The sequence below is a fragment of the Equus asinus genome, chromosome 17 (assembly GCF_041296235.1).
Source record: "Equus asinus isolate D_3611 breed Donkey chromosome 17, EquAss-T2T_v2, whole genome shotgun sequence".
Taxonomy (NCBI): Eukaryota; Metazoa; Chordata; class Mammalia; order Perissodactyla; family Equidae; genus Equus; species Equus asinus.
In genome coordinates, this window is record NC_091806.1 from 10,236,982 (window position 1) to 10,260,440 (window position 23,459).

The 23,459-nt window shown below is 55.7% G+C and overlaps 1 protein-coding gene and 1 long non-coding RNA gene across 2 annotated transcripts in view; one reads left to right on the forward strand and one right to left on the reverse strand.

The window, feature by feature from the left end:
* The window catches only part of TP53I11 (tumor protein p53 inducible protein 11), a 456,279-nt gene that overhangs the window by 107,747 nt on the left and 325,073 nt on the right, over nt 1-23,459 (reverse strand). The gene's annotated exons all lie outside the window — the stretch shown is intronic.
* LOC139040421 (uncharacterized) lies at nt 12,211-14,423 on the forward strand. Its single transcript, XR_011494974.1, has 4 exons — nt 12,211-12,344; nt 12,631-12,735; nt 12,882-13,042; nt 13,605-14,423. It is a non-coding gene; the product is annotated as an uncharacterized lncRNA (long non-coding RNA).

Consider the following 23,459-nt stretch of genomic DNA (forward strand, 5'->3'; position numbering starts at 1 on the left):
GACTCTGGCTACAAAGTGGAAAACCTGTGATGGAGGAGGGCGTCAGTCCTGGAAACAGGGAGACGAGTCAGGGGGAGGCCCCACCTTCCTCCAGGCTGGAGATGCAGTGGCCTGGGGAACGAGACGAGAGACGACACACAGCTGATCCTCATTAGTCCTGGGTTCCGTATCTGCGAATTCACCTACTCGCTAAAATGTATTTGTAACCCCCAAACCAATGCTCGTGTGCTTTCGTGGTCATTTGTGGACACGTGCAGAGCAGCAAAACGTAGCTCTGCCCACTCGCACGTTGCCAGCTGAGGTCCAACAGGGCGACACTCAGCCTTCTCGTTTCAGCTCGTACTGTAAGCAAGTGTCCATTTTGGAGTCTATTTAGTACCACACTTTGCACGTTGGTGCTTTTTGTTGGTGATTTCGCTCTTTAAGATCGTCCCCAGCTGTCATGCTGAAGCGCTGCCTAGTGTCCTAAGCAAAGGAAGGCTGTGAGGTCCCGTTAGATGAGATGGCCCAGGCGTGGTGCTGTCGGCCGCGGGTTCAATGTTAAGGAATCCATATATAGTCAATGAGATGTCTTTAAAGAGAAACACACATAAAACAAGTTTGTGTATAGATGAGTACACGAAAATGCTGTGCCCAGAGGCCCACAGACACTAACCCTGTGTTTCTCCTAGGAGCAATGGCGCAGTATTCACTAATTCGGTGTTTGCACAACTTTATAGAACATGGCTACTGCAAATATTGAGAATTGACTGTATTTGGAGGCAGAATCGATGGGACTTGCCCATGGAATGAGAGTGGAGGGAGGGGAGGAATCACTCTCCTGCCCTGCCTCCAGGCCGTGGGGGGGCCCACCAACATTTGGGGGCCTCAGGCAAGAAGACCAAAGGACCTCCTGGATCAAGGGTCCCCCTCCTTTGTCTTCCCACCTCTGGCTCCGTCCCTCACTGCCAGGAGCTCACACACACACACATCCAAGCAATGTCCACACATCTCACCAGCAGACACCCATCCCTTGGCCACCCTGGGCCTAGGGGTCAGCACAGGACAGATGTCTGGGGGCGGGGGTTGGGGAAGCAGATCTGGAAGGCAGCTTGGGGCCGATGTTCAGGGTATTCTGGGGTCCTAGGTACCTAGAGTCTGGTCTAGAAATAGGGTTGTGAGTTGCAAGTGGGCATGTCCTTTTGGATCCACGATCTCCTCACCCCATGAGAGGGGTGCAGCTGGAGGAGAGCTGGAGAAGGACCCCCTAACGCTGCACTGTCCAATTCAGTAGACATGTGGCCACTGAGCTCTTCCGATGTGGCTGGTCCACATTGAGATGGGCTGTAAGTGTAAGAAACATGCTGGATTTTGAAGCCTTAATATGTAAAAAGCACACCTCAGCAATAATTTCTATACTGATTACTTGTTGAAACAGTAATATTTTAGATATATAAAGTTAAATAAAATATATTGTTAAAATTAATTTCACCAGTCTCTTTTTACCTTTTTTAAAACGTGGCCGTTAGAATATTTAAAACTACACATGTGGCTTGCACTCGATTTCTATCCCATGGTGCTGCTCTAAAGCGTGAGGCCTGGGGCAGGGGCCTTGGGTGTGCAGGGGAGGAGAAGACTAGGGTGTTGGGGTTAAGACATGGGGTGTCGAGACTCTTGCGGTGATGCTGGACTCTGTGTTCACCAACCTGCCAACCGCTATCCTCCCAGGTTCGACTGTTGTCAAGATTTTCTGGGGCTGGCCTGGTGGCATAGTGGTTGGGTTCGCATGCTCCCCTTCCGTGACCCAGAGTTTGCTGGTTTGGATCCCGGGTGCAGACCTACACACCGCTCATCAAGCCACACTGTGGCAGCATCTCATATAAGGAAGAGAGGAAGATGGGCACAGATGTTAGCTCAGTGACAGTCTTCCTCAAGCGAAACAAGGAAGATTGGCAGCAGATGTTAGCTCAGGGCCAATCTTCCTCACCAAGGGAAAAAAAAAAAGATTTTCCACATTTGCTTCATCTGGGATTCATTTATTTAGTGATGGTTAAGATTTTGCCAGGTAACCCTTAGAAGGGCAAAAATGGCCACAAATTCTTTCCCTCCCGTGGAGAGCTGGAGTCTATCTTCACACCTTGCTCTGGTTGGCCATGGACTTTAGCCAACGGGACTTGAGCAGAGACTTGAAAAGTGCTTGTGCGTCAGAGCTTGCCCGTTCTTGCTGTTCTTGGAACGGATCTGCCTTAGGAAGAAGCATTGAGGCCCAGTTAATAGCCTCCCCGTATCCACACCCTTTGCGCGTGGTCTCGAGGCCACTCCCATCAAGAGGCGGAGTCAATTCCCCAGTGGAATCTGGGCCGCCTTTATGACTGGCTTTGCCAATGGAACGCAGTAGAAGTGAGGTTGTGTCCGTTCTATGCCTGGTCCTCAAGAGGCTTTGCAAGTTCCTGCTGTTTTGCGTGAGCTCTGCCAGCTGCCAGGGGAATAAGCCCGAGCTGGTCGGCTGGAGGGTGAGCGAGCGTGAGGGGCAGAGCCAAGTCAGCTTGGTTCTCTGAGGCCATCTGAGAGGAGCCATACCCCAGCCGCACCCCTGACGGCAGGTGCACGAGCAAGCCCAGCAAAGATGAGCCAAGTAGGGTCCAGAGCAAGAGAACTTCCCAGCCAGGCTGTGGACTTGTGAGCCAAACGAATGCTTTTTGCTTTAAGTTGTTAAATTTGGGGCTGTTTGTCACACAGCAGGAGCTAACTGATAGAGTGATACACACACAGGCAAGATTTGAACCCTAATCTGGCAGCCCTGATTCCAAAGACGGAGCTCTTAACCACCACACTCTACCAACGGCATGCAAATGCGGCTGACACTCGAAGCTTTGAGGCGAAGTGGAAAAACCCCAGCCTAAGGAGGTGGGGGTCCTCACCTCCCCTGGAAGCAATGAGATGGCTGCCCCTTGCTGCGTCACCTTCAAAAGACGTGCTGTCTGAACTTTTGGTCCTAAGATGAAACGTTAATAAGGAGGCTTTGCTGTCCTTGGGGATGACAATTACTCTTTGGGACATGGCGTCAGTCATCTTCCTCCTGAGGGATTATTAACCTTCTCCGTCTCTATCTATTGTTAGGGCTCAGAAAGGGGCCACTCTGCAGGCCCTGTTCTGCGTCGATAATTAGCCATCCTGGGGAACCGGGCACCTTTAAGGGACGCGCTCCTAATTACCAGCATTTTCCAAGCACTTTATATTTGCAAACTTCCCCCAAACCTCTATTCATCCGATTCATTAGATTTGCCTTTTAGATGAATTTAAAAGCCACTTTGATGACATAATCACTATAGTTTGTATTAGCGCTTTTCTCCAGGATATTGGAACAATTTACAGCTATTTTTCTGGTTCACCTCGTGCAGCCCTGTGAGGCTCGTGGGTGGGAGTCTCGGGAGAAAGAAAGAAGCCGCGTTTTCTACCCTCCCACAAAGCGGTTCCGTCTTCCATTGCTACCTGACAAACCGCCACCCACACACAGACCTAACACTGCACGGCGAGCCCCTCCCGGGCTCTCGAGCTCGGAAGTCTGGATGCGGCTGAGCTGGGTTCTCTGCCTTGGGGTCTCGCGGGCTGCAGTCCAGGTGCCGGCCAGGGCTGCGGTCTCATCAGGGGCTCGCCTGGGGAAAGTCAGCTTCCAGCTCATTCAGGTTGTTGGCCTCTCTCTGCAGCTCAAGGACCGAGACGGCCATTTCTCTGCTGGTTCAGCTGGGGGCCACCTTCAGCTCCCAGAGGCTCCCACAGTTCTCTGCTGTGCGGCCCTTTCCAGAAGCCCCCTCACAACACAGCAGCTTACTTCTTCAAAGCCGAAGAGTCTCCTTTTCTCCTCTCAGGCCACTAGGACAGAGTTTTACAGGGTAAAATATAATCATGGGAGGGACATCCCCTCCGCTTTGTCATAGTCTGTTGTTAGGGGCAAGTCAGAGGTCCTGCCCACACTCACAGGGAAGGAGTTCCACAAAAGCATGGACACCGGGGGCAGGATGTCACTGAGGGTCGCCTTAGTGTCTGTCCATCGCAGTCAGCAGAGGACGCAACGTCACACGGCAATCAGTGATTCAGTGAGAGAGCCTAGAACGTCCAGCATCTGTGCTCATCTCTCGCAGTGGCAGCCCTGTGCGTCAGCCCCCACGTGCAGGCACACACTCGTCTCTACTCGCGCACCCGTGCCACCCGGCACACAGCACACCCCCCAGCATTCCCCATGACCCTCGGCCTCCGGGTCGCCCATCAGGAGTCCGGGTGAGGCTGTAGTGGGGGGGTCCAGGCTGACGAGGGAACCTCCCCCACCAGGTGGGCCTCACACCAAGCAATGGGCGTGGCGTTGGTCCAAATGGAGCACTTGGAACAGCATTTGGTGCTCCGCAAGGGCTCGATCCAGCCTCGCTATTTCTGTCGTTCCTGAAAAGGAGCTTGGGAGCCAAAGTTAGAGCCGCCTGACTTGCGGCGCACAAGACGGATGTTCCCCAAAGGGCTGTGAACGTGCACGGGGCTTTTCTTCAGTCTCAATATTTTCACCAGGCAAAGTATCACCCTTCGTTTTTGTGTCTTTTCTATTTTCTTGTCGGGGCACCGAGCGAAGTACTTTCCTAGATTATCTTACTCAATCCTCACAGCAACTCTTCTGAAAAGTAAGTTTTATTTTCCACATTTTGCAAAGGAGGCCTCCAGGTGACCCAGGAGGTGAGGTGACTGGCCAAGGCCACACAGCCTGCAGGCGGCGGGGCGTGACCCTGGTCCACACTGTGGAACATCCCGCCCGCCTGGCTCTTCCTTTCTTCATCCACGATTTTTCGAGTTTGCCTCTAGCCCATCCCACTGGGTCCTGTTTGCTCAGCAACGTCATCCACGGGCTTGTTCCACGACCTGGGGGACAAGAACCACTGCCTCCCTCGGAGGGTATTAGGACCCAGGCTCTCTCTGTCTCTGTCTCTCTCCGTGTCTCTCTCTGTCTCTGTCTCTGTCTCTCTCACTCTCATGCACTCATGTGATTTCGCATACAGCCTCTTTTAAAGAAGACAGACCAAAAGAAGAGTCCGACAGTGTTTGCTCTATTGCACGGTCTGAACTAAGTCCATGCCATCAGGAGCACATCTGATGTCCCCCGTCCCTACCCCCGCAGTGGCTGTCCACTGTGCATCCGATGCTTGAACGGCGTCCAGACACCCAGTGAAGACGGAAGGCCCATTCCAGAGCGAGGCCGGTTAGGACCCTGACGTGGACTGAAGGGACAGCCCAGCTCGGGCTCGCCCGGGGCCAGGACGAGGTGTGCAGGGGACAGAAAAGTCAGACACTTCCTTTACCTCCCCCCCAGGGGTGCCTCCTCACCTCTTGCCGCGGGGACCCCCTGACGGGGACAAGCCTTTCACACACAGTTCACGAGGATGGCTCAGGCCGAGGGCCCAGCCCCTGCGTCCTTGCCACACCAACAGTGGGTGCACACGCTCCTCCTCCCCACTGACCCCTCTTGCTCTGCCTTCTCTCCAGCCCTCTGCCTGGAACAGAACAGGCACCACAGACTCCCGAGGGGGCTAGGATGCCAAGGGCCTGCGGCAGGCACCCCTGTCCTCTACAAAGGCCTCTTGGAGCCACCTCACTGGACTTGCTGGAACCACCCAGGGGAGGGGACAGGAACAGCCACATCACCTCCCACCCCCTCATCCCGGGCTGGAGACTTGTTTTTCAGAATTCCTCCCAACTGAAGAACTCTCAAAAGATTAAAAATAGAAGTACCATATGACCCAGCTATCCCACTACTGGATATTTCTCCAGAGAACTTGAAATTTTAACAATTCAAAGAGACTTATGCACCCGTATGTTCACAGCAGCACTATTCACAATAGCCCAGACGGGAAGCAACCCAAGTGCCCATCGACTGACAATTAGATAAAGAAGATGTGGTATAGATATACAATGGAATACTACTCAGCCATATAAAAAGACAAAACTGTCCCATTTGCAACAACATGGATCGACCTGGAGGGTATGATGTTAAGCGAAATAAGCCAGACAGAGAAAGACAAACACCTTGGGATTTCACTCATTTGTGGAAGATAAACTAACACACGGACAAAGAGAACAGATCAGTGGTTACCACGGGGAAGGGGGCTGGGGGGGTGGGGCACAAGGGGTGAAGGGGCGCATATGTCCAGTGATGGATACGCTTTGGACTATCGGTGGTGAGCACCATGCAGTCTATGCAGAAACTGATAAATAATAATGTGCCCCTGAAATTTACACAGTGTTATAAGCCATTATGACCTCGATAAAATAATTTAAAAAGATAAAAATAAAAGGATCAATAAGAGGATTAAAAAAGAATTCCCCCCGAATCCCAAGGCCTCCGTTTATAGAGGCTAGGTGCCGTCTGTGTATGTGTGTGGGGGGCTGGGGGCTGTCAGCCCCCTCCCAGCGCGTCCACGCGGCCCTGCCTCCTGCATGTGGGCGCACTCAGCACCCGATGTTTTCAGCTGTGTCTCTCGAGCGGCAAATCCAAGGCCGCAGGAAGCCCCAATCCACCGCATGTTACCCATCACGGCGTCCTCAGCTTCTTCAGCTCACGGCCCGGGGAGCCGGACAAGCCTCGTCCCTTCTCAGGATGATAAACGCCGGACGACTGCATCTTTGCTTGCAAGACGCTGGATCTCCCTGCGAGGGAGGCAATTTGCTGGCGGCGGATCGTGGTGCCCCGCTGCTGGCCTGAACCTGGCCATTTCCAGAATAAACCTGTCGGCCCCGGCCAGGGCGGACCCGTGAAGTCAAGCCGAGCCTCAGAGCTGCCTGCTGCGCTGATCTACCAGGCTGGTGGGTACCGGGGCCCAGTGCTGCCCCGAAGTGGCCCACGGCCCTGCCTGGGACCTCTGGACAGTGTGGGTTTTTAAAACCACCGTTCATTTCCCTCTTAAGAGGCGCTGGGCCGTGCCAGCTATGCCAATGTGTGCTGTCTCTTTGAGGCTTGCCCGCGGCTCTGTGAGGTAAATTCACTTCTCTTTTACAGAAAACGAGACAGAAGTTCAGAGTGGTTCTCCCCGAGTCAGACAGAGCAGGTGGTAACGATGAAGCCAGGCTCTGAGGCCAGGCCAATTCCAAAGTCCGTATCCTCAAACCCTCTGATGTGGGACTCCTGGCCATGAGAGCACAACGGTGACGACTTTGGCTCTTGAATCCCAACTTGGTCCCTACCTCGCTGTTTTGACAATCAACTCATTACACTCTCTGAGCCGCCTCCATTTCCTTATCTATAAAATAGGCATCCTAATAGCACTGCTCTCATAGGGCTATTGTGGGAACAAATGAAACGAAGCAGGCCAAGCGTTTACAGGACCACCACATACGGGAGTTCAAGTTGGCCACTGCACAACTCCAGGGAGCTGAGCAGTACACAACTTCCGCAGCTGCACTTGACAGCCCTGCTCAGCACGGTGCCTGACAAAGAGAGACTGTTCAAGGCAAGGGGGCTCTCAGTTCCTGGGAACCGCTCTCCATGGGCAGAAGAGAGTGAGGGAAAATATGCTCTGGCTTTTCTCTTCCCCCCGGGCAGCCCAGAGGCTGGTTCCTCAGGAGCACCCACTCTTCTGGAGCTCCCTGAGAGAGCACTGCCCTGGGAGTCTCTGGGAGAAAACTGTGCAGAACGGAAGCAGAAGACTGGGGACAATGGCCAAGGACTGCCCAGTTCGGCTGCAGAGGCAGTGGGTTCAAGGTCTGCAGGCCCTGTCCTATGGTCCTCAGCCCCCTCCAAGGAGCTTGGGAGAGGCCCAGAATGGAGGGTCTTGGGCACCCTGAGCCCTCGGAAGGGAGAGCATCAGTCAGGAGTCGGTAGAAAGACAGGCACCCCCTGGGGACCCCTCCTCTTATGAGAGGAGCCCAGGGCTGAGCACTTTGCATCTCTGAGCATCTGGAAGGCTTGGTCGGCTCTGTGTGAGCTAGTGGGGGGTGAAATTTAATTCCCTGTGGAAAACTTTCTAAGAGACAGAATGCCATCCAGGTGACACACTGCCCTGTAAGGTGGTGAGCTCCCCGTCCTTTCAGGTGTGTAAGCAGAGATGCTGAAAAGGGGATTGAAGAGCAGGGGAGCAGGTGGTCTCGCTGGCTTTCTGACGCCGAGGTTCGAGAATCATTCTGACCCCTCCAAACTCCCACCCACCAAGTCAGCAAAACAGCTGAAGCTCTGAGCGAGGCCTGGCCAGCACCGGTGCAAGACAGGGGACAGGTACCTTGTTTTCCGAAGCCGAAGGTGGGAGCCACAGAAGGGGAGAGGAAGGGCAGGGAGGCAGAGGTGGCCTCAGGCCCGGCTGCACCCAGGCCGGGCAGTGCTAGCGCCCACCCTGGCACCCGGACCCCTCCCGGGCTTGCAACTCCACCTGCGGAGGCTCTGCGGGAGGGACAGGGCATAAAAGATCTGTCCCTTGTCCCTGCCCCCTGTTCCCGCCCCCGGAGACCAGACACAGGCCAGTGCCACCAGCGCCCTCTCTCGTTCACGCGTGCGTGCAGCCGTCCAGTGGCTCCCAGCCTTTGAAGTAAAACCCCATCCTTCTGCCGGTCCCCCAGACCCCACGGCCTCCTCGCAGCCCCCTCTCTGCCCAGCTCGTCTCCGCTCTCTCCCCTCCCCCTTCCCGCACGGCATGCACGTTCCCCCCTCGGGTCTGTGCCTGTGCTGTTCCCTCTGCCTGGAATGCGCTTTCCGGAGACGTCCCCAGGCAGGTCTCCCCCACTGTGTTCAGGTCTGTGCTGGAGAGGCCTTCCCTGGCCCCTTCCAGAAGGGCTGCCCTGCCTCTCCCGCCCCTCAGCCGGCGGTACTCGTCCTCTGGGCGTCTTTCGCCACCAGACACTGTATGTTGGTTTTTTATTGTCTGGCCTCTACCAGGATGTCCCCTCCGAGATGCTAGGAACCTGGGTCTCTTTGCTGCTGAGCCCCAGCAGCTGAAACAGGGCACCCACTATAGCTAGCGGGGCTCACCCGTGCCTGCTGAATGGAGGAGGGGTCACCACGCATCACCCCAGGGAACTCAAGGCTCGGTTTGCATTTAACTGTTGATCCCAATTGTCCTTTTTCCTTTGGTTACGTTAAGGAGATGCCGTCACCAACCACCCTGAACCAGACCAGGCCTCAGCATGAGAGCTAGGCCTGTGGCCGTGGCCTTGCTGTTAATGCTGAGCTCTCTCCAGGAGGAGCTCAGGGCTCGTGACGTACCCTGCACTGCATGTGGATGCATGTTTCCAGCTGAGCCTGCAAAGCGAATACCCACCATTCCCTCTTGAATATTCACTCCTCATCTGAGTAAATACCCCTGCCTCCCTTTGTTCGGGGATGCCATGACTCCTATTTGCTGCAAATGTACCTACTTTGTGAGACGCCTACTCTGGGGGAGACTGATTGAACTCGCCAGGAGGGACCCCTCTTCAGTGAGAGTAACAGAAGGATGGAGGGAATAAATGAACGAGCACTGTCTGTTGAGTATCTCCACGTGCCAGGCAGCACAGCCTGGTGGTTAGAGCACAGGCTCTGGACCCAGACAGCCTGGGTGAACTCCCCGCCCTGCTGCGTTTCCACAAATGGAGAGGGTGATGACCGTCTGCTCCCCATGGAGCTGTTTCCGGGATTAAATGAGTTCATTGATCTACAATACTGTCAATGGTACTTGGCATACAGTAAGTGCTCAACAACTGTTGGCTGCAGGCATTCAGTGGTGTTTAAAAAAGGTGCAGATCCTGCCTTAGTAGGGCTGTCAGTCTAGTGGAGGGAGGCAGACATATCAAATAAAAGTTCCAACTTGGAACTTGAATTCTGGTGTTCCTGCAAACAACAGGAGTGTGGGCATTCCTGCAAATAACAGGAGTGTGGGTGTTCCTGTAACCACAGGAGTGAGGTTGTTCCTGTAACAACAGGCGTGTGGGTGTTCCTGTAACAACAGGAGTGTGGGCGTTCCTGCAAATAACAGGCGTGTGGATGTTCCTGTAACAATAGGAGTGTGGGCCTTACTGTAACAATAGGAGTGTGGGTGTTCCTGTAACCACAGGAGTGTGGGCGTTCCTGTAACAACAGGAGTGTGGGTGTTCCTGCAAATAACAGGCGTGTGGATGTTCCTGTAACAATAGGAGTGTGGGCCTTACTGTAACAACAGGAGTGTGGGTGTTCCTGTAACAACAGGAGTGTGGGCGTTCCTGTAACAACAGGAGTGTGGGCGTTCCTGTAACAATAGGAGTGTGGGCGTTCCTGTAAACAACAGGAGTGTGGGCGTTCCTGTAACAATAGGAGTGTGGGCGTTCCTGTAAACAACAGGAGTGTGGGCCTTACTGTAACAACAGGAGTGTGGGCGTTCCTGTAACAATAGGAGTGTGGGCGTTCCTGTAAACAACAGGAGTGTGGGCGTTCCTGTAACAATACGAGTGTGGGAGGCCTCATGAGGCAGAGGTCCCCATGGCCCAGGAGAGAAAAGCCCAGAAGGGCTTCCTAACTTGCCTGAGGCCAAACAGCAAGTGAGTGGGAGCAGGTGTGGGATCCCAGGCCGTCCTGATTCAGTCTACGCCCTATACCACCTGGCCACATTGCCCTGGGCTGGATTTTCTTTTCTTTTCTTATCTTTTGGTGAGGAAGATTGGCCCTGAGCTAACATCTGTGCCAATCTCCTTCTCTGTGCTGGAGGAAGACTGTCGCTGAGCTAACATCTGTGCCAATCTATCTTCCTCTATTTCATATGCGAGACACTTCCACAGCGTGGCTTGATGACTGGTGCGTAGATCCATGCCTGGGATCCGAACCTGCAAACTCCAGGCCACTGAAGTGGAGTGTGTGAACTTAAGTCCTATGCCACTGGGCCGGCCCAAGGATTTTATTTTTCATGAGCCTGCCTCCCTTACCAGCTAGAGAGGACGGAGCTGGCACCTGCCGCTCAGGACCGGAGCATTCAGCAGAGTCCTCTTCCTGGTGCCAGGCCGTGGCTCCCACGGGCACAGCCACATGGAGGGAGGAGCTCGCTGTGCCCGTCTCTCTGAGCAAGAAGCTCCTGCCTGCGTATTTCTGGCAGGGCCCCCGGGAAGGGCTGGGCAGATAGGGGGGGACAGCGTGGAATCAGCATTCTGAGGCACAAAGAGAGTAATCGCAGATAATTATGGTCCCCAAACTCCTCTCTGGCCAGAGGGTGGGGACAGCCCATTGATGGGCCAGAACAACTAATGACGGCTCCCGGCTCAGAGGGGCGGCCGCCTCCACTGCCACTCTCATGGCCCCGTCCACCTCCACCCGAGGCCCCTGGGCTGGGCCGGGCCCCGCGGCGGGGCAGGGACTCCCAGGCCTCTGTGCACTCTGGGGCTGGGGCCTCTCCAGCTGTGGAAACACAGCCCCCTGCACGGCCGGCAGAGACCACCCCCAGCCCTGCTCCGCTGGGCAGCCAGGCTCAGATTCACCATGCAGCCCCAGGGTCCTCCCTGCCCTCCACACCCAGGCAGGGGAGGGGAGCAGGGGGTACTGCCACTTCTGGAGCACTCAGGGTGTGCCAGGAAATTGATCCGGTCCATAAGCTTGCTAACCCCTAGGACAACTTAGAAATCTCCACCTTACAGATGAGGAAACAGAGGCTCAGAGAGGTTAAGTGACTGTCCGAAGTCACACAGCTGGTGAGTCCAAGGGACCAGATTCAAATCCAGGTCTTTCTGACTCCAAATCCATGTTCTTCTCAGAATCCCAGACTCTGCAACATCCTTAAGGGTTAAGAAACGTTTATAGTACCTGGAAGGAGCAAAGAAGTCAAAGTGCAGAGTCTGAGCCCCATCTGGATGGTTTGAAATGGCTCAGCTCCTAATCACACATGGGAGAGTGTGGATGTTTGGACCAAGCGACCCCTACTGAGAGGAAGTAACTGCCAGGAAGGGCAGTCACTAGGCAAAGTGCACACGTGAGAGGTGGGATGGAGGGGCCGTGGTCCACTGTCACCTCCCAGAGGCAGAGCCAGCTTCTGAGATCAAGGACAGCGTGGACGAGGGCAGAGGTGGGTGAGGGGGGACCGGCTCCTTTGCTGGAGGGGCACTGAGCATGAATAAAAGGCCTCTAACCACCTCGCCCCCAGCTCAGGCCAGTCCAGCTGGCAGCCATGACCATCAGGGCCTCCGATCCCGCTTCCTCCCACGTCTTCTCCCGGGATCCTAACAAGCAGCGTATTTATACATGACGTTTAAAAATGGCTCCACGAACGCCGCCCCCTTTGAGCCACCTTTCTCCCTCCCATCCAGCCGCCTTCCCCACATTGTTCGAGCTATTTTCCTCCAAGTTGCCACACGCTCAGAGAACTGGGATGGGCTGGCTGGCTCAGAGGACAAGGAGACCAGCCACGGATGTGAGGACAATACAGAGCTCCCTGCTGGCTGGGGACCCTGGCTCAGGCGGGGAAGGCAGCCATTAGAAGGCCTGGGGGAGCCAAAGTGGAGGGACTCGTCCCAGGGTTGGTGGGGGGGGGGCGGCTGCTTCTGCCCAGGGTCTGGAGAGTTCTGGAAGCTCCGGGAGCGGCACGTGCCTGGAGATGCTGGTAGGGATGCGGGTAGGGGCCTACTGTTGGTGTGGCCTCGGGGATGCCTGGAGCGACCTTGTGGGTTTAGACCAAAAGGGATGTCTTTCTTCTTCAGGGCCCCGCTTTGAGCTGTTCTGCAGCGGCGAAGAAGCAGGAAGAGGAAGAAAAAGTCAGCGTCCGTTAAGATTGAGTGTGGGTCCTGAAGAATGAGTTATAAAACGTACGTATGATTGGCTCGTACTCAGGCCCAGAGAGCTCCAGACTCAGGATGAAAGAAAGGAAGGCCGGGAGGGAGGAGGAAGGAAGAGGGGACGGTGGCGTGGAGCGGGAGGCATCGTGCTTAGTATTTGCTGTCTTGTTTTCAAGAGAGCCATTTTCAAGTGGACCTCCTGGGAGCACTTTGAAGAGAAGTCACTGACCCTTCCAGCCAGCCTAGATGCTGTCCCTGACATGCACACCCGTAGGTGGCTAGGCTGTAGGATGCTGTGAGAGTGGGCACCGAGCAGCCACTTTGACATCAAGGAGAGGTGAGGACAGCAGGATCCCACAGGAGCCCCAGGCCCTAATCTAAGAAGAAGTCCCGCCCCCCCCAACTTTGAGGTCCTGGTGTGGGGTTGGCCAGGGGTGAGGACAACAGCCTGTGGCAGGTTGTCACATCGTCTGAGGAAGCTGAGCCCCAAATACCCCCACCCAGAGCTGGAGCAGATGACAGCCAGTGGCGAGGAGACAGGGCTAGGAGCATCCCCACCCAAAGATATGTCTCCCAGCCTCCTCCATAGCATCCCGCCCCCGCCCACCCATCTACCTCCACCGCTGGGCTTGTCCGCTAAACCAGCTGGGTCATCCAGGAATACTGGACTCGCCTCAGCAAGTATTAACAACTTCTTACACGGGGAGAGAGGGAAGGGCTCACATTCTCCTCCCCACAGCCTGGCTGCTCGGCGGTAAGTTACAACGAAAGCACAGCTCACCCCGCATTTGGCCACACACGCACACATTTATTCGCAAGCACACATTACATATTAGGAAGTGGGCCCCAAAACTCTCGGCTCTGGAACTCTGCACAGTGCCAGGTCTCTGTTCCTTTAGATGTTCCTTGCGTGAAAAATTTACCCAAGGCAGATGCAACGGTATCCTAGTGCTGAATTCAACCGAGATTCTAGAAGGAGGCAGGCAACGAAATTCTGCACGGATGACCAGCCACGGGAGCAGACGGAAATTCTGAACCTGGAGCGCGGTCGGCGGGCTGCGGGACCCCGGGATTCTAAGATGCTGCCCCGCAAGAGTGACAGCGCCCAGTCGCGTCTCCAGCCAATCGACACATTGCTTACGCCCCTGCCTTCGCCAATGAAAAGTCAGTCTACGCCCATTATGCAAATGAACTAGCCCTCTGGTGCTGATGGGGGATAAAGACGACCGAAATGCTAGCAGTGGTCCCTATGAATCGTGGGCTTCTGATGAGTCCTTCAAATGCTCGCCACCCTCCCCCCGCCGTGGTGTCCGTACTCCTGCTTGCGTTAACTGACTATCCTAGAGTACAGATTAAAAGTAACGAACAAGATATGTCACGTTGTCTATCTGAAGCGTTGTGAAACAGATCAGAGGTCACTTAGTCATTTAAGGAAAAGCATTAGATTTGCAAAGCCTGTGGCTTTAGAAGCAGCCTTGGGAATTGGGGATTCGCCCCCCCCCCCCCCAGCCCAAGGAAGGTACACAAGCAGGGGGCGCGATCTAAAGAAAATTCCATCGGGACCTGGGACGATGACTTTGAACCAGACTTCACGCATGTCCATCTAAGTGTTGTGGCTATTCCACGAGTGGCTGTTGTGCCCAGAAAAGACCGTTCAGAAGTTTACTTCAAGTTTAAATAACTAGAGTTCAATTTATTAAACTGCCAAATTCTTAACCGGAGTCCAGTCTTAAGCTTTTCAATCTGCTTCCAGATCTTTTCTTGTTTATATCTTGCAGATTTTAGCAACCGCTTCTAAGAGATCTTTGAATAATATTTGGGCCTGTTTACAAATGTAAGTAATTAATGAAACATGCCTCAAATAATTTATATGGTGTTTATAAATGTAATGTGAGCGGTTTCCCTCCCTCGAGGGGGTGACTGGAGGAGGTGGGGCGGCGCGCTGTTTCTGGGGTTCCAGCAGTGTTAGCTTTCTTGATCTGGGGCTGGCTCTCTTTAACATCTGGGGATTTTTCTGAATGTATGTCTCAAAAGAAATTCTTCAAGTCATCTGTTTGATGTCCTTTTTAATTCATTTAACTGCTTTTAACAAAATCTCTCAGGGTACTTTAATCCTTTTACATCTAGTAGGTGAAACGTGTATGTGGGGTGAACCTAAAATGCTCTTAAATATTCTATTACTGAGCATAAGCTTCGTAAGATTTCAACTGAAACTCACACATCAAAGTTAATTACTCGATTACACTTTAAATTAGAATGACTAGACTCGCGCTTTAATGGGCCAAATTATCTTAGCAGTACAAAGAAGCATAGAAGGGAAAAATAAAACACCATGGTTTTGATGCTCATAAGCCTGTCTGAATGTAACCCCCAGTCCTCCTGGAGTTAAAAGATCTGCACCCACGAAGGAAAGCCATTACCCAGGGGGGGAAACGGGGTTAACGGCCCTGGGCCGCTACCAGCCGGGTTGCTTAGGGCAGGAAATTTCTCCTGGGCTGTTGGCTCTTGCTGGTGTCCAGGGACGGCCCCCTGAACCGTTCCAGGCTCTCTGTCACCGGCTTAGAAAAAAACAAGGGCTTGTGTCCCCAGCTCCAAGCCCGATGTCTGGATACTATTGATGTACACATTCCTTGATTCCTCGGTCTATGCTGACACAGGTCGGCCACGTGAGCACATTCGCCTGTTTCAGTTCTGACCGTATGGCCATAGATTGGCCCTTCAAGTTCAGATTTTTGAAGTAGCTGGAATCTTCTCTCGTTTGCACTCAGGATGTAACAACTCAAAGACATTTACGTAAGATGCGTAAGATGCGGTCGCATCCAATTTCCTCTTCTGTTTGGCCATGATAAGGTCACTTTTGGGGGAGGAAGCGGGGGAGAATTTTAACCGTCCAGGGCCCAGATCAGTTAGCTCGGGTCCTCACTCAGCTTCTGCTCCTCCTGTCGCTGCTGCGAGGCCCTCGTCAAGCTTTCCTCCCTCCCGGGAGCCTTTGCTGCTGAACCCAGCCCCCAACAGGCTCATGGGATGTGCCAGGGCCCTGGCCGTGCAGGGCTGCCCAGCAGGTGTCAGCGAGCGGCTCCTTCCTGACGCCATCAGGCCCATCACAGCCGGAGACACCCCGCCAGGCTCTCCTGTCTTTCCCCTCTCCACTGCAACTTCGATGCTGACCACGATGCTCGTGGATCCTTCCTGGTATTCACTCCTGCGATTTCCGCCAGGCCTGGTCCATGCAGGCAGACAGCCCTGTTAAAATTGGGGAGACACAAGGCTGCCAACAGCCCACGTGGCTTTAACCTGAAGAACAGCAACACGGTGACTGAGTGCTCGGCCCTGCTAAGGTTTCATACGCTTCTGTCATTTCATCTCTACAGGAGCCCTGTGACGTCGGTGGGTCAGTTAGTCCTTTTTATGGAGGAGGAAGCTGAAGCACAGAGAGGCTAAGTAATTTGTCCCAGATCACACAGCCAGCAGCTAACAAGGTGGAATCAGAACACAGGTCTCTATTCATAAACACTGCCCAGTAACCCCGAAACCATAAGCTGCCCAGTCAGGGGAGGGGCCACGCCCAGCCCAGGACCAAGTTGTGAGGGGAGAGGCCCAGCTGGAGGTGGGCGAAACGGAGGGCTCCGGTTCTCTCCAGGGAGCAGACTGGCAGAGGAGGAAGGTGAGAAGAGTCAGCGGGTGATGTGAAAGAGAGGGGCGGGAGGGAAGAGGTGTGGCTCCTACTGGCCCCCCCCGCCCCCCCCCCTGGAGCCCCGAGCGTTCCCGCCATCCAGGCACCATGCGGGCCCTGCGCCTGGACCCTCCTGCGGGCTTTCACAGAAGCAAACCTCTCTCTGCTTTCGTTCCCTCTGAAACCCCGCAAAGTCCCTACTGCCGTTCACGATGAACGACAGCAAAGGGGGAACCAGTGCCCGTTTATGGGCGACACATCCCCCACCGCATCCTTGAGAGCCCATCCAGGCGCCCCCGCCCAAGCCGCATTATCTCCTGGGGTCCTCCTCCCAATCATGGGAGAGCTGTGCCCATCCTGGAGATGGGACTTCGATGTGTCAGTGATGGAGTGGGCTTCTAACCATTGCCCTATATTGCCTGATGGGGGGATCTCAGACCTCCAGCTGAGTCTACTCAGATGACCAAGAAGCCACCATCCCTTACTCAGTGTCAGGCAGATTTGGTTTAGGTCTGCCATTTTCCAGGGTGTATATACTGGGGAGAGCAAGGGTGGCGTGGGGAGACGGAGACTCAGAGAGGGTAAGCAACTTCCCCATGGCCACACAGCAAGTCTGTAGTGGCCTCAGGACTAGAACCCAAGTCCCGTTCGCCCTGCCTCTTTCCTGCCCCGCCTAGGCCCCAGCACACACCCCGTGCTTCTGAGACACCCAGCCCGGGGCCTGCTGAGCGAGCGCGGGCAGACTAGATTTAGATGATGTGTTCCGCTTTGCCTGGCATGCTGTTTAGCGATTGTTCTAACCTGTGTGTGGGCTTCTCCACTCCCCCAGTCTTCTATTTCTTTCTACGCCCCCAAACAGCCCCCCAGCCCTCTCCCCCCAGCACCCAGCACGGCAAGCCATACTCAGCAGGTGCTCAGCGAAGGCTTGTGAGCGAATGAGGCAGGCGGCCATCGCAGGGGCCGCAGTGGGTGTCAGACTCTCCCGCCCGCACCCCAGCGCCAGCTCCGGGGCCTGCATGGGTGTCCCTCTGCAGGTGAGCCTGACGCCCCCAAGCTGCCACCGGGGATGGATGGAGAAGCTGGCACTTCGGAAAGGGAGGAGCTGGCAGGTCTGGCTGAATCCAGAAAGTCAGAGGGGTGCTCTAGGCCCGGGAGCCCCCACCCCAGCTCCACCCCCCCCACCCCCAGCCTGCAGCAGGGCCCTCAGGCACCGTCCTGTCCGTGCCTGCAAGTCGCAGAAGAAGGGAGCCCGGCCCCTGCCCCGTGGTAGCCTCCAGAGGCACGTGCCTGGGGAGGGGAGTGGATCCACAGCTGAAACCGCCCCGTTTTGAATTTAGAAACTGCGGGGAACGTGTGAGCAGTGTGGGCAGCTGGAGAAAAAGAAGAGGGGAAAGCTGAGGCTCGAGCGTGCTCGCTGGGACACGCCGCCTCCCTGGCGGCCCCCAGGGAGCGTGGGGACGAGCGCACGGCACAGAGGATTCCGGGGGCTAAGGGCTTCCCCACCTCTGTTGTCCCTGGGCCCGAGGTTCTTCGGTTCTTTGACTGGAGTGGGCTGGAGTCGCCTGTGGGGCTGGCTGAAACGCGGGTTCCTGGGCCCCCAGCCCCTGAGGCTGATCGAGTAGGAACTGGGGGAGGCCCAGGAACTTGAGTTGTTAAGGAGCCCCCTCTGCCCCCACCACGCTGGTGGTCCTTGAACCACACCTTGGAAGCTCTTCTCTGGGTTTTTGCCCAAGGGCTGGAAGCGCCTGTGTTTACCTGCAAGAGATTCTGGTGGCAACGATGGAGGCCCCATCCTCTCGCCCGGGGCCCCCAGGCCCAGCTCAGCAGGTCCAGAGTGTCTCTGAAGGCTGCGCAGGCTGCATTCTTCCCTGAGAGGCCCCGACCCCAGGCTGGAGCTGGGGGTCCTGGGAAGGGACAGAGGAAAGAAAGGGACCCAGAGAGCCGGGGTGGAGCCCAGCAGCAGAGGCCCGGGATGCGCTGTGCCCCCAGGCAGGAGACACCATGTGGGGAGCAGGGGGACTGGCCGGACCCCTCCCAGCACCGACTCCCCTGGGCCAGCCCTGCGGGTGGTGGTCACGGCCGGCAGAGCTGGGGGGGCGCCTGGAGATCAGCCAGCCCCTTCAGAGCCGGGAGACTGAGGTTCCAGGAGCTCCCATCTCGAGCACTTCCAGGATTCTTTCTGTAAGCAGGTCCCCGTAACTTGCTGTCGTGCAACAAGCTCCGGGCTCTGACTCAGGGAACAGCAGCCAGTTCTGCTAGGCCACTGAGCCCCCGGGTGAGGACTGGCATCGCAGCATCACTTCCCCAAGGACAGCGAGCAGATGGGGTTAAATGCAGGGAAGCGGCCATTGACGGGCAGTGGCTGCCTGGAGCACCGTCCCCAGAAACACTGGGAGAGGGGTGGGGAGGGCTTAGGGGAGACCGTCGCAGGCCTGCAGTGCGGGCCCCGTGCTGTCCGGAGCGTTCTATGTCTGTGAGCTCACTCGGTCCCCCCAGCGACACTGTGTCGTAGGTATTGTATTCTCTCCACTCTACAGAGTAGGACGCTGAGGCACAGAAAGGTCGGGGACTGTGTCCCGGGACCCAGGAGTGTGTGGCCCAGCTGAGACTGGACCTGCGTCGTCCGGTTCTACAGCTCCAGCCCTTCCCCACCTCATGGGTCCTCAAAAACGACAACACAGGAGCTCCTGGTGACAGTGAATGACTGCGTCTGCCTGGGCGCAGCCGGGACGTGAGGGCACACGCTTGTCTCATCGGTCTTTGCTGCCACACTTGCAGCCTGTGGCTCTATCACCCATGAACAAGCCTGCATGGAGGAGAAGTAGATGGAGTGAGACCACACAGTGTGTCGTGAAGGACTGGAGCCCAGGACTGGCACTGGGGCCTCATAGTGGAGTTCTCTGCACATTCCATGTCTCCCTGGACTGGCCAGCGTGTGGGTCCAAAGCCAAAGAATGCTTACTGCTCTTTGAAACATACCACCCATTCTGCCTCTGGGCCTTTGCACACGCTGATCTCTTCCTCAAAAAAACCTCATTCCTTCTTCAGAGTGCACCTCAAATATTGCCTTCTCCATGAAGCTCTCCCAGGTTCCCCTCCAACCAAACAGACCTCCTCTGTCCTCTGCAGGCCCAGGCCAGGGCTGTGTCTCTCCTTGGGCCATGGCTTCCCAGCTCTGCACTTGCAGCACAGATCCTGGTGCACAATAAATGCTTCATAAGGGACACAGGCACTCAATGGAATTGAAAGCCTTCAGAATTCTGGCTCATTCACCATCTCATTCTATCCAGCTTTTTCTTAAATGAAAAAGAAAATGAAATGAATTTGAATTAAATCTTATGAATAAGGATTCAAGATCGTGTTTGTTGTAAGAGTCCCATGTTTTCTCTCCTGGGGTCTGGTCTGCCGACCAGCTTCCTTTGCCAGCCAAATTTGGTGTGTTCGTCCACGCTTGGCTGTAGCATTTGCAGGTCCGTCCAGCCACGTAGGTCTGAGCCTCCTGCCACCCCGACCCCATCGGCGGGGCAAGGGAGAGACCATGAAAAATGTTCCCCTGGCCTCTGGGAACCTCCAGGCTAACAGTGAGCTGGGTGGGCACATAAGTCTGCACCTGCAGCCCCCCAACGCTCCGTGGCAGAGGGGCCCGTGGCCCAGGGACCCTGCAGAGAAATGCCTTAGGTGGACCTCGTCAAAGCACCAGGAGCCTCCCCCAGTTTCTCATCGCTGGCTTTCCTCTCTCTTCTCCTGAGTTAGAAGAGGCCTCTTCTCAGCAGGGCGTCGAGGGGAGGGTGGACAGGGGAGCGGGCAGGGACGTGGCAAAGGCAAGGATTCTGCCAGGCTGAGCTGGCACCTGGAGGACCTCCAGGGCGGGGAGCCCGGGCGGCGCCCACGGCAGCCTCCGCGTGCCTGGCTGCCCAGGAAGCCCTCCCAGCAAGGCGATTGTCCAGGGGCCCGGCCAGGATGGCACCTCCTCTGGGGAGCCTGCTCCGACGCCCCGACTGCAGGAGGGGCTCCTCCTTTGCGCTCCCACCTCCCCCGTGTCCCTCTGTCGCAGTGCTGAGTGCACAGTTTCCTGACGGTTTATCGGGAGCTCCTGGAGGGAAGAGACTGGTCAGACTCTGAGCGGCCGGCAGAGGGCCCAGCGGAGTCGGCATAGGAGTGAAGGAGGCATGAATGGGGCTGGCACGGATGGGCTGTGCGGGGCGTGGGGCTCTGCAGGGAGCACCTGCACGCTCCCGCTCTTTGCACAGCGTTTGACAACCATGAGCTCTCTTTCCTTCTCCCTCCTACTTCGTCTTTCAAGTCCTGATGTAACACTACGCCTTCACACACGCACACAGGCAGGCGCACACCTCCACCCAAACCACAGACAGTGCAGTCACACACGCAGACTCACCCACGGCCTCCAGACAGATAACGCTTACACACAGTAACACGACAATACTCGTACACTACACACAGTGAGACGCACGCACCCACAGAGCAAAGAATGCCTGCATCCTTGCACACTTGCACACACAACCCCACAAATGCCACCCGGATCCACACACACAGACATATATATATTCACGGACACGCAGACAGACAGACCCACCACCTTAAGGACACACAGTCTGAATAATGTGTCCGTCTTCTCTTCCATCTAGGGATTTGTTTCTTTGTCTTTCTTTTCCTATAAATCTTGCTTTACAATGAACAGAGAGCTTTCCTTTGATCGCCCACCTGCCAGCCCAGGTGGAGGACCCCCCCTCTGCACCGGGAAATAGGCATAAAGATGAATAGGGCTGGGACCCGCCCTCAAGGCCCCCAGCCCAGTGGAGGAAACAGACCCAGGAAGTGACAAAGGAGAGCCGGGGTGATCATTCGATTCCAGAACTGTCTCTCGAGTTCTTCCTGGGCATGGACTCATGCTGGGCTCTGGGAATACGGAGGTGAGCAAGGTCAGTCTCCGGGGCCTCAAGGAGGTGTAGCCACGGGCTGTCCAGGGCCAGTTCAACTGACCCATCTTATCGACAGAGTGATTGAGAGCATTTTTCAGGAACTGAGACCCCCTGTCCAGTTCAGGCCAGTTGAGACCACCAACCCCTCAACTGGGCCTGTGCAAATGCCGACAAGAGACCTTTTTGAAATTTTTGACATCAAGGAGCTAAAGCTCCACCCTCGGGTCACGAGGCAGCCGCCATTTTGTGAACACGCGTCCTATGAAGAGCCGTGAAGCTGGACCGTGCTCACGCAGATCATCGATGACCTTACCTCTCCTCTCCTCCAATCACCTAGTCCCACACTCAGACCCCCTCCCCACATTCAGGAGGTGGATCTGAGATTGATCCCCATCTCCTCGCTTGGCCATCTTGTGATTAAAACTCTCTCTTGCTGCAATCTCATCGTCTTGGTGATTGGCTTCCTGAGTGACAGGCAGAAATAAACCTGGCTTGGTAACAGAAGTTCCAGACTGGGGTGGAAAGAGACTAGCAAAAATATAAGTCTAATATCTTGTTATAATTTACACAGAACAGTGGCATCCCAGAGAAGGGAGTGATTAACTCTGTTGGGAGAGAATCAGGGAGGGCTTCACGGAGAAGGTGGCATTGGGCTTTGTAGGATGAAGAGGAGTTCACTGTGAAGACTGAGCCTGGAGTGGGTTGGCATTTGATGCAGAACAAGGCAGAGCCCTCAGCGAGTGGAACAACAGTTCTGTGGGTCTGGATTATAATGAGCATGTGTGTTTGGGGTCGGGTGAGGGGATCTCACCTGGGGAGGTCTGAGGTCAAAGATGAGGCTGCAAAGATGAACAGCTGATTTTACAGCTGAGGAAACTGAGGCTCAGGGAGGTGAGCAGCTGTCCAGCAGCAAACCCCACTGCCGTTCTCTGCAAATGAGCCCGCTGCCTGGTGCTGAGCGAGTTAAAGACTCAGAGCAGGTGGGAGGCGTTATTATCGGTTGAGATCATTCTCCTCTGGAGTCCAGCCTGGCAGATAATCAGCAGCTCAGCAGGCCCCAGGCTGGGGTGTTGGAGCCTTTGAGGCTGAGCCGCCCCTAGCCCTGCCCCCGCCCCTGCCCAGCAGCTGGTGGGCGGCTGTAGGCCTGGGTGAGCTGCATCCAGGAGCCTGAGCATCTCCCCTCTGCCACCTCCTGCTCCCCGGCCCCCCCTCCTGGAGGCTTCCTACCATGAAGAGTCCGCCCCCAGCCGCCCTCCCCTCCCACCACCAATTATTTCTCATCAGGCAATTAGTGGTCCCAGCTCCTCCCAGTTTCTCCTTCCCTCCCTCGGTGGGGGAAGGGGCTGAGTCATTTTCCTGAGAGATGCTTTGCCTGAGGAAGTGGCTCACCTCCTCCCCGCGGCACCCCCCCCTTAGCTGTGTGATCTCAGGCAAATCACTTCCCCTCTCTGAGCCTCAGTTTCCTCATCTCAGTGGGTGTTAATCCAGCTCGATTATGAGTATAGGGTCTCACACTTGGACAAGTCTCTTGCCCACTCTGAGCCTCAGTTTCCCCCCTTCTGAAATGTAGGGGAGGAGTGAAGCCAGAGGTCAAAAACGAGCGATGCCTGAGGGACAGACGTGGCCAGCCATTTCTTCAGACCAACGTCTTGTTTTCAAAAACTTGCACTTCAAAGGTGCACCCCAGTTGGGCCCGGGCCCCCCATTTCCTCTGTCTCTCCCCAGCTACCTCCCATGGCCCCTGAAGGCACTGAGTTTGAGACCCTGGTCCAGCTGGTCTCAGTTTCCCCGGAGCTCGTCTAGGTTTCTGTGGCCGCGGGATGTGGGGCGGCAGGAGAGACAGCCGGGCGAGCACAAGAGGCCGGATGCCCCAGCCAGCCAGCCGGCCGGTTCAGGACCCCTCGTCCACGGGCCTTCCTGCCGCCGCCAGACCCACCTTCTCTCCCCTGGGCCTCTGCACAGCCTTCCCACGCCCGCCCAGCCCCGGGCCCCTCCTGCTCCCATCAGTGGGATTTCTCTGAAAAAACCCAGACTCAATCAGGTTACGTTTTGCTGGATGTCACTACGGATTTGCCCCAACTCCTTGTCTGGCCTTCAAGGGCCCCCACCATGCAGGCCCTGCCGTCCTCCCCAACCTCATG